Raw genomic sequence first — 12182 nt, forward strand, 5'->3', positions numbered from 1 at the left:
TTATTACATATACATATACTCGTTTAATATACTATGTCTAATATAAATTAATCGTAATATTCTGAGATAATGGAATGTTATATGTATAATTATTATAGCGATTTTTTTATATTTCGATTACGTTTTAGAAAGAAAATTCGATATACAATATACAAAATATTTCGCATCACTATCTTACTCTTCGAATATCGCCGAGCGAATGATATCAAGACATATACACAGCGTTATTCATAAATACAAGTCATATACTGACAAGGCCGAACGTTTTATTATCCATTCATTGCCAAACTATTTTACGTACGTTAACATATACGTGGAATATTAAAGTCTATAGGAATATTTTAGATTATATAGATTAATTAAATGATATTTATTAAAGGATTGATGTGTCATAGAGTCTTTCATTATGTTAAATACTTCGATCTACAATTCGATTGTTCTGCTGTGCGTTCTGAATTCAAATTATATTTAAATAATTGAAAAATAGAACGATACATAAAACACGAACGAATTATATTTACCTAATATTTTGGGGCGCAGAGTTATATTCCAAATAAAACAATTGAATCGTGGAAACAATTAACATTAATGAAAGGCTCCATTAATCTTTTAATAAATAATCATTTAATTAAAAAATTTAATATAATCTAAAATACTTCTACATACTTTAATATATTCACGTATATATGTATTAAATTACGAAAAATATATTTCGATAACGAACAGACAATAACATCGACCTTAGTGGCGTAAACAATAGCGGGTTAATGTTTATTTGCCATAGTCTTGAAAAATGTTTCGATAAAAAAAATAATAATAACACGGTTTTCGGTCTTGGTCACGTATGTCAGATTAATTTTTTCGGCTCTATTATCATTCGCGCGACGACATTCAAAGAGTAAATAATGGTGCGAGACGCTCCGTTAAAAATTCCTTTTCTAGACACGATCGCAATCAATATCAAAACATTGTTGTATTAAAATACGTAAAATATATTTCCAGGAACGAACAATAACACAGTGTTCGGCCTTGACAACGTAAACAATAACGCGCTAGTGTTTACGTCACACGGTCTTGGTATCATTCATGCGGCGACACTTGACCAATAAAGATGGTAGTGCGAAATACGTAAAATTACGTTGTTAAATTAATTAAACGACTATTGTATCATGACTTTCAATTACTATATTAAACTTTCGAATCTATAATTCGTATTAATATACATGTATATGCATATATATATATATCAATAATGAAAACAACATTTGTAACGAGTTAGTATTTAATTTGATCTCATATAAAAAGAGCGAATCGTACTTCTCTATATATGATATATTAAGTGCGTAATTATTCCGCGATCGGAAGTGCTGTGCAAAGTATCTCGCGATCGTTTCTATATATAACTAAATATTACTATATTACGGGGCGTAGAGTTAAATTCCAAATAAAATAATTGAATCGTGGAAACAATTAACATTAATGAAAGGCTCCATTAATCTAATAATAATCATATAATCAAAAAATCTGATATAATCTAAAATACTTCTATATACTTTAATATATTCACGTATATATGTATTAAAGTACGTAACATATTTCGATAATGAACAGACAATAACATCGACCTTGGGGGCGTAAACAATAGCGGTTTTCGGTCTTGGTGACGTATGTCAAATTAATTTTTTCGGCTCTATTATCATTCGCGCGACGACATTCGAAGAGTAAATAATGGTGCGAGACGCTCCGTTAAAAATTCCTTTTCTAGACACGATTGCGATCAATATCAAAACATTGTTTGTTGTATTAAAATACGTAGAATATATTTCGAGGAACGAATAATAACACGGTGTTCGGTCTTCACAACATAAACAATAACGCGCTAGTGTTTACGTCACACGGTCTTGGTATCATTCATGCGGCGACAGTCGAGCAATAAAGATGGTAGTGCGAAATACATCGTAAAATCACGTTGTTAAATTAATTATTAATTGAACGACTATTGTATCATGACTTTTAATTACTATATTAAACTTTCGAACCTATAATTCGTATTTATATACATATATATGCATATATATATCAATAATGAAAACAACATTTGTAACGAGTTAGTATTTAATTTGATCTCATATAAAATGAGCGAATCGTACTTCTCTATCTCTTATACGATATATTAAAGTGCGTTTCTCGTAATTATTCCGCGATCGGGAGTGCTGTGCAAAGTGTCTCGCAATCGTTTCTATACATGGCTAAATACAATTAATTGTTTGTTTGCGAGTGAATATCAGTGCTACGAGGAAACAGCAAAGAATGAAAAAGAAAGGAGAAGAACATCTGGAAAAGTATTGGACAGCCAGAGAGCAGTGACAGAGCCTGAAGCAGCCAGAGAGATATGTGGTGAGTAATTTATAAAAATTATTTATTATTTATATATATTATTTTCAAAGTAGATATATTGCTTATCATTTTTTCATTTTCTCGATAGTAGATTTATATAATTGGCAATTATCCAAACTATATAAATAAAGACCAACCGAGACATTAAAAGTCGAATTAAATTTATAGATTTGAATATTAATTTTTCATTTTTGATTTAAAAAAAAAATTTAGAAAAACGCGATAGACTCTCTCAAAGATGATGGAGAATGTTTATATATATCATAACTATATAAAATTATTTATATAAAAAATTTATATATGAAAAAAATTTATATATGATAATTATTTTCTCTTTTCACAAACAAACGTAAATGTTCGAAATTCTTATTTGTTTTTTCGACCGTTAAACGAGTGGTTGGGAAATAGGTAAGTTAGTATACTTGTGGAACCCAATTTGTTTACCTCACGTAAAAGATAGAAATATAAAACTTTATTTAATCACACAATAATTTTCTTGAATGAGAAAGTTACACGAAAAATATGGTTTTAAATATATATAAAAAAATTCTATTCTTTTTAAAATTAGTAATTAAAGACAAAAAGAGAAACATATAAAATATAATTATAATTAGAAATAAATATAATTATAATTAGATATTTAGAAATATTTCGTGATAGTCAATAATTATATTTTTTTATCGTATACATATGAAATTGTTGGGCATGAGAGCTAAACGAATTTTTCGTGTTATATTTGATATAACCAATATCAATATAAATTGGTAGATTCGCGAATCACAGTTCACGTAGAATGGAGATTTATTATTAAAGAGGAGAACAAATTTTAAATTTACTCCGAGATACTAAATGGATTTATGCAGAAATGATTACATGTATATATAAACGATAAAAATACGATAAAATACTTAAATTTTTTATAAAATAAAAATAAATTAATTCTCATCGGTACAATGCGAAACAACAGAATTATAGTATTCAGTAAATGTAATTAAATAGAAATAAATTCAAGTCATACACAAAGTGGTAATAAAGCAAATAATTAAGATTTAGGAAAATTATTGCATGCAATTAAATTCTTTTTTAAATATATGTGCTTTCATGGAATACTATAAACGAAAATCTATTTTTTTATTTTAATTATTATTAATTTTACATAATATTAAAATATATATATATATATATATATATATATTTTAATATTATCTATATAGCTATTTTAAATATATATATATATATACATATATATATATATATTTTAATATTATGTAAAATTAATAATAATTAAAATAAAAAAATAGATTTTCGTTTATAGTATTCCATGAAAGCACATATATTTAAAAAAGAATTTAATTGCATGCAATAATTTTTCTAAATCTTAATTATTTGCTTTATTACCACTTTGTGTATGACTTGAATTTATTTCTATTTAATTACATTTACTGAATACTATAATTCTGTTGTTCCGCATTGTACTGATGAGAATTAATTTATTTTTATTTCATAAAAAATTTAAGTATCTTATCGTATTTTTATCGTTTATATATACATGTAATCATTTCTGCATAAATCCATTTAGTATCTCGGAGTAAATTTAAAATTTGTTCTCCTCTTTAATAATAAATCATAAATATATACATGTATACATATATACATGTATATATTTATTTATATTTATGTATATTAATATCATTTAATATTTTATATAATTTAAAGTTTATATATATATATAGAATATATTTATAATATATAATACATATAGAATATTTTAATATTTCACATTGGTCAAATAAATTATTATTAAAGATAAAAGCAAATAATTAATTTCACAAATAATAAATATAATAAAATAAAATAGATTATATAAATTACTCACGATTGCTTCGCCATCGCACGATGCGATCAATGAGTTATTTTTTTCATTTCTCTCGTTTATTTTTTTCTGCTCCATGATACTCACTTGATATTCATTTACGAAAAAAGTAATTACGCACTAATCAGCATACGATCATACAGCAATTTACGCTTTGTACAACACTCGCGACGTTACACCACGCCTTTTGTCATTTTGCTACGTGATAATAATGCAATATATCTCAAAAAGTTATGACTCACTCGACATTAATTGAAATCAAAATCAAAACGCGCCACTCGCTGTGTAAATAAAAATTGTACAAATTAATAATCACTAATTGCAAAAATTATAAAGAACAATCGCGTTTTGAAGGATCAATTCTCGACGAACGACTCGAGTCTTCCCGCGAGAAGTCAAATTTAGTTCAAACGCGTGACGCGCATAAACATAATATAACAATTCGTCATATAACAATTCTTTTAAGTAAATAACCAGTATATTGAAACAGTTTCACCAAACTGGTCAATTGATCAGTTTTTATATCAGTAATTAAAACTGTTTCGATATACTGATTATTTATTTTAAAAGTTTATTCATTCTTGCCGCGATGTTAACGTACGGAATAAATGGAATACATTCATAAATTACAATTTTATTATTAATAAATAGTTGATTTGACCATTGCTCTTTCCATTATTCGAAATACTCGATTATACGATTGGAATATAATTGGAATATAATTTCGAAGCACGTATTTCGCGTGATGCGTTCATTTAATTAAACAATTAAAAAGAATCGAATGCAATTAAGAATCGATGTGTGTGACAGGAATCAAAATTATAAATTATCATTTTGTTGCAATCCTTACGAGTAATAATTATTCTTCTATTAATATTTATAATTAAAAATATTTCGTCCAATGCTTTATCATATAATTATTTGACGATCTAAATATATATATATATATATATATATATATATATATATATATAAAATTCGACTGAGAATGCGTAGTAAAACGATCGAATGGCAAAATCGAATAATTAACATAACGGAAAGCCTTATGTATATTAATCGTTTAATAAATAATTAATTTGTATGTACGTGTGTGCGTGAATTAAAAATATACTTGTATATAAATTCAATTCTTGTATATGTATGTACCTCATAATACGCGTAAAATATTTTGGCAGCGAGGTCAATAACACGACGTTCGGCCTTGATGACGTAGCGCGCTATTGTTTACATAGGCGAAGACCTTGTATCATTCGCACGGCGACATTCCAGTAGTAAAGTAGTGATACGAAACACTTCGTATTATTGAATTCTTTTCCTAAAAGTGCGATCACGATTAGTATCGAAATATACACGTAATTCCCCCCCTACGACTATTACAATTAACAATTAATTAACTCTTAATAAATAACATGAAACTATATGATGATAAATCTATCGAAACGCGATCCTTCATTATTCCAAATATAATTCTTTTATTTAATTGTATCTATAATTCTTTTCCTAAAAATGCGATCGCGATTAATATCGAAATATAATTCGCTACGACTATTACAATTAACAATTAATTAACGTTTAATAAATAACATGAAACTATATGATGATAAATCCATCGAAACGCGATCCTTCATTATTCCAAATAAAAATTGAAACGAAAGGGGCAAAAATTACAAATACATAGATTTTGTATCATTCACATGGCAACATTCCAACGGTAAAGTAGTGATACAAAACGCTTTGTATTATTGAATTCTTTTCCTAAACGCGATCGCGATTAGTATTGAAATATAATTCGCTACGACTATTGTAATTAACAATTAATTACTTTAATATTTCAATCGGATGATTCGCGTTATTGTGCAAATAAATTATACATCAATAAATAGAAATTAGTATCATAATATCATTAGTATAAAAATCGAGTGGTACATGATTTTGCTTCATTTAAATGTCGAACGAATTATATTATTATATATCATTAAATAAAAATATCATTAGTGTAAAAATTGAATGATGTATGATTTTGCTTTGTTTAAATATCGAGCGAATTGTAATATTTTTTGTGTTCCTCTCTCACAATATAATAAAATACGTATCTTGTATAATTATTTTGCGATTGGAAGTGCTGTGCAAAGTATCTCGCGATCGTTTCTATATATATCTAAATATTACTATATTACGGGGCGTAGAGTTAAATTCCAAATAAAATAATTGAATCGTGGAAATAATTAACATTAATGAAAGGCTCCATTAATCTTATAATAATCATATAATCAAAAAATCTAATATAATCTAAAATACTTCTATATACTTTAATATATTCACGTATATATGTATTAAAGTACGTAACATATTTCGATAATGAACAGACAATAACATCGACCTTGGTGACGTAAACAATAGCGGGCTGTTTAAGTCACACGGTCTTGGTACGAGTATCATTCATGCGGCGACAGTCGAGCAATAAAGATGGTAGTGCGAAATACATCGTAAAATCACGTTGTTAAATTAATTATTAATTAAACGACTATTGTATCATGACTTTTAATTACTATATTAAACTTTCGAACCTATAATTCGTATTTATATACATATATATGCATATATATATCAATAATGAAAACAACATTTGTAACGAGTTAGTATTTAATTTGATCTCATATAAATAAGAGCGAATCGTACTTCTCTATCCCTTATATAATATATTAAAGTGCGTTTCTCGTAATTATTCCGCGATCGGGAGTGCTGTGCAAAGTGTCTCGCAATCGTTTCTATACATGGCTAAATGTAATTAATTGTTTGTTCGCGAGTGAATGTGAGTGCTACGAGGAAACAGCAAAGGATGAAGAAGAAAGGAAAAGGACATCTGGAAAAGTATCGGACAGTCAGAGAGCAGTGAAAGAGCCTGAAGCAGTCAGAGACATATGCGGTGAGTAATTTATAAAAATTATTTATTATATACATATATATATATATATATATATATATTATTATTATTAAAATAGATAAAATAGATTATTGTTTATTATTTTTTCATTTTCTCGATAATGTATATAATTCGCTCTAAAAATCACATAATGTAATGCATGTATAAAATATTCCAGATTTTATTTTAACACATTTGAAGTATTTATAATAATATATCTATAATAGTTTTGTTATTAATTAATACTTTTATATAGAAATATTTTAATATTTTATAAAATATTTTTAAAATAATATAATTATTTAAATATTTCATATTTACATAAAAATTAACACACTCTCCTTATTAAAATTATATTTTTCAAAAATTTATAATAAAAAAAACATTTTTTCGCTAGTTTTACATTTAAAATATTAATATCAGAGATAAATCTCTCTTAAAAGATAAAAAAATGCGTGTAATAATTAGTTTTACAAAATAAATTATTTTGAGATTTATAAAGAATAGATCTATAAGAGTATTAATTGATTATATTTGTTAATTTTTGACGTATTGATTTAAAAATAAAAGTATGTGACAAGAATTAAAATTATATAAATTATCATTTTATTCTGATCTTTATAAGAATAATTATTTCTTTAACGATACTTAAAGATTATTAAATATAAATAAATTTCATTTGATCAAAAATAAATATTTCAAGAGTTTTTAAATATAATATATATTACATAGCATAATGCATATAAATAATTAAAAAGTACCTTTATCGCGAAGATATAAATGGATCAATTAATGGTATAATTATTTTCTACCTCCAGTAAAAGGAGGAAATAATTATAATTTATCGCAATTAAGAATATTCAAACAGCTATTTTATAAGTAATAAATAATAAATTAATTATAAAGCATAAATGTACTGTTGAAGCAGATGCACTGTTTATTGATAATTAATTAGAAATGTAAGGAGTAAAATATTCTGTGTAAGATTATATATTATAAAAAATGAGAAATATATGTGTGTGTACGCAGAGAAGAATATCATTCTACTGCCAAGAAAAGCGATTACTCAGTTTATTTTTCTTTTTTTAAATAATAGTTTTCTTCAACAAAGAATATATTCTTGATAATAATTTTAAAATATACTCATCACGAGTGTCAGAAAATCTCATTATCATGTACTCAAAAGAAGAATTTATTTTCTCTTCAAGAATATTGTAAAGTTTTATCAAAAAGAAATCAAACTTACTTTACGCCAACTCTTGTAGTAAGCAAACCAAATTTTTGTTTTAATTTAATATTTTTGACTAAAATACTGCACTTATTAAAATTCAGAATATATTCAATTAAATTTAATGCTTGTGGTGAATTTGTAATATATTTGCGGATATACAAACTTATGATATACTTAAAATAAATAATATTTATTTGAATACACAGTATATATTTTTCTCTGTGTAATAAAAAGTAATACTATAGGATTATAATTATAACAAATCGATTAGTATACATTCTTGATAAGCAAAGTTTTTTGATTATGCTGATCGAGATGCTCTGTGTGATGTTCCTTGTAGTCATTATTCACAAACATCTAACGGTAGCAAACAGTTCGAAAAATTAATTAACTTCACGGTTAAAGATTTATTAAATGTGTGTGATAGTTATTTACTGAATTAAATATTTCACACACAATTTATTCATTCTCAAAGTAGAAATCAAAGCGACGAAAATAGATAATTATTAACTAGTATCTCATTGTAATATATTTACAAGCAATAATTATTTTTATTATGATTCTCACATGTACATTTCTTATATTCAAATATAATCTCGGATCACGAATAATAATAGATCAAATGACTAATAATTAATTTCCGATACAATATTTTAAATAAATTTGAATTGTGTGATATGTATACTATATAATTTTATAATATATATTTTATAATTATTATATATATTTTATATATATTTTATAATTTATTTTTTAATTAAAAGGCGAATTAATCAGGACTTGAAGCTTGTTTTTTAGAAACATATCTGCATCTTTCTCTTTTTTAATCAAGAAAAAAGAGAGGTGCTATATAGATAATTTTTCAATTTTTTATAATAAATTTCACACAAATTATACATTATATTATAAATATATATAATCCACCCCTCTATGGGTACACCTTGACGCGGTGGGATGGCTCAGTACTTGGATGGTGCCTTGAGGTTTATTTAAAATTTTTTAATTTAGGATAAATCTCAAGGAGCCTGAAGGGGAAGCTAAGTACCCAGCACAGCATTGCCACGAGTCGCACAATGGCTCATATGTGGCTGTATATGGCACGCGCATCTAATGCGTCGTCGACTTTCCGTCGTCGGTGCCGTCAACGTGTCGCGGACGGCGGCGTTTCGTTACCGCGTTTTCGCGTTTAGCTTTCTCACGTGATCGCGTTTTCGCGCTTCCGCGTTGGACTTTTCGTATAAAAATCCCAATTTCATTATTGTCACGAGTCTCTACTTCTGATGCCAACTAACTAGGATTTCGAGTTTGCACACGTTGCTATGCAACGTACACTCGTGCTTCGTGCTTCGTCAAGTGATTCGGCTTGAATTAGTTAGAACTCGATCGATTGCTCGGAATGGTCGTCAATGGGTTCCTTCTCTTTGCTCGTCTACAGCCACACGCACTGCGTGTGTTAACCCTGTCGAGGAGTCGAGTGGATTCCCCTAGGCACGATTTTCGCTCGGTAAAAGGGGTTGCCTCCCCATTTTCTAAATTGCTGAATGTTAGCATTTAAAAAATGTGGGTATCCTCTTCTTTTACCGTCTACTAGCCTGGTGTAGCCATATCCTGCATTGCGGGAAACTTCGTGTTCCGGGCGAAGCACCTGAAATCGTGCTTAGCGGATCCAGGTTCGGTACGAGATAGGATAATTATGCGCGAAAAAGAGTTGGTAAACTTCATTTTCCTCTATTTCCGTCAATCGTTTCGTCTTCTTTCCGGTTTGGGCTTAGTCCTTGCTCGTTGTATCATTGCATTCCTGACCTGTTGGCTCGAAGCTGATTCTCATAAGTGAAATGGGATTTTCGCTCGTACCGAAACCGGGAGTGCCGTTCAAAGTATATACATATTAAGTATATACATCGCGCGACCAAATAGAAAATTTTTTATCGTATCAAAATAGTGCGGAAACCGTTTAGTATCGCGCGTAAAAGTGCGAAAATAGCGATATAAAAATATCGCTCGTGAGTGCGGGAGTGCCGTTAAGTATCGTGCGTCTAACTGAGAGGAGGAGGAGGCCTAGGAGAGGCATCAGGCTCCGGCAGAGCAACCTTCTGGTAAGCAATTTATTTATTTGTAATTATATATTAAATATTAAATATATTTATTATAATTTGAATTAAACAAATTAATCGCAACAATTAATTTGATTTGTTTATTTATATGATTTAAATAAGAGAGAATTGAAGAAAAAGATTTTTAAATAAAAGCTATAATCTCTTGTAAAGGCATAAGCTTTTATAAAGTTATTAAAGAACTATTAATGTTTTTTTTCTAAAATTTATAGAATTATTTTATTAATCTACTTATTATTATATGGATCGAATATAAGATTCAATACGTACAATAATAATTCTTTGAAATATTAATTATTTTGGACGTTATTACAATTGAGATATTCTATTTATATGTTATAGATCAACCCTGATGATCTGAGGGGAGGCGCAGGCCTAGGAGAGGCATCGGGCGCCGACAGAGCAACCTTTTGGTAAATAGCTTATTTATTTGCAATTATATATATTAAATATTGAATATATTTATTACAATTTAAATTAAGCAATTAATAGTAATTTGATTTTTTTATTCATATGATTTAAATACGAGAGAATTTTGAAGAAAAAGATTTTTATATAAAATCTATAATCTTGTAAAGGTATAAGCTTTTATAAAGTTATTAAAGAATTATTAGTAATGTTTTTTTTAATTTATAGAATTATTTTATTAATATGCTATTATTATATGCGTCGAATATAAAATTCAATGCATACAATAATTTTTGAAATATTAATTATTTTGAACATTATTACAATTTAGATCTTCTGTTTGTATGTTATAGATCGCAACAACCCAGATGATCTGAGAGGAGGAGCAGGCCTAGGAAAGGCATCATGCACCGGCGGAACAACCTGATGGTGAGTATTATTATTTATATTAATTGTATATAAATAAATAAATAAATTTATTAATTTGATTTATATGAATGATTTAAACACGAAAAAATTGGGAAAATTTTTGTATAATTCTTTCTATAAAAGTTTCTACTTAAAAAATTAATTAATTATAAAATTATAAATTATTTCATATTTATATATCTATTTATAATTGCGTGCATCGGATATAAAATTCAATGAGTCCAATAATAATTTCTTAAAATATAAATTATTTTAAACATTGTTATAATTTGTATTTTATATTTGTATGTTACAGACAACGTAGCTTCAATATCAACTCCGCTGTTGCGCATCAGTGCCGGTAAGTGACAATTTTTTATTTTGAAGCAAAGGATTTGTAAATGCATGAAGAAATCCGTTGCTTCTAACTCTCGGTTGGCGGGACAATTTACGTGTAAAAATTAAAGTGAAAAAGTAAAGGAAAAATATTTTCAAAATAAAGATAGATAATATTTTTATTGCAATTGTATGATAGACATACATGAAATATTCTAAATTTGTATTATATATCGATCTCTATAAAAAATAATTTTATAAAAATATAGATTTTTAATCTATAAATATTTAATCTGTAAGATAAAGATATTTATAACCAACCCGCCAACCGAGTTAAAATGCATGCTAATTATATTTTATGCATGATAATTTATATTTTGCAATTTTCGACGACTGAATAACGTGCGTTAAAGAAACGATCATAATATCGCACGATCGTTTTTTAAACAAATTAGTCGTCAGAATGAATGGCCAGAAATAGAGATAACTGGC

The 12182-nt window shown here is 27.0% G+C and overlaps 1 long non-coding RNA gene across 1 annotated transcript; it reads left to right on the forward strand.

Annotated features, from left to right (window-relative positions):
• Nucleotides 1-10389: 10389 nt before the first annotated feature.
• Nucleotides 10390-11796, forward strand: LOC145966421 (uncharacterized). The gene is made up of 4 exons (XR_014437043.1): nt 10390-10520; nt 10881-10951; nt 11300-11375; nt 11671-11796. It is a non-coding gene; the product is annotated as an uncharacterized LOC145966421 (long non-coding RNA).
• The last annotated feature ends 386 nt before the right edge of the window (nt 11797-12182 follow it).

Source organism: Camponotus vicinus, unplaced genomic scaffold (assembly GCF_025532165.1).
Source record: "Camponotus vicinus isolate PSW18456_S1 unplaced genomic scaffold, iyCamVici1.0 SCAF_2, whole genome shotgun sequence".
Classification (NCBI taxonomy): domain Eukaryota; kingdom Metazoa; phylum Arthropoda; class Insecta; order Hymenoptera; family Formicidae; genus Camponotus; species Camponotus vicinus.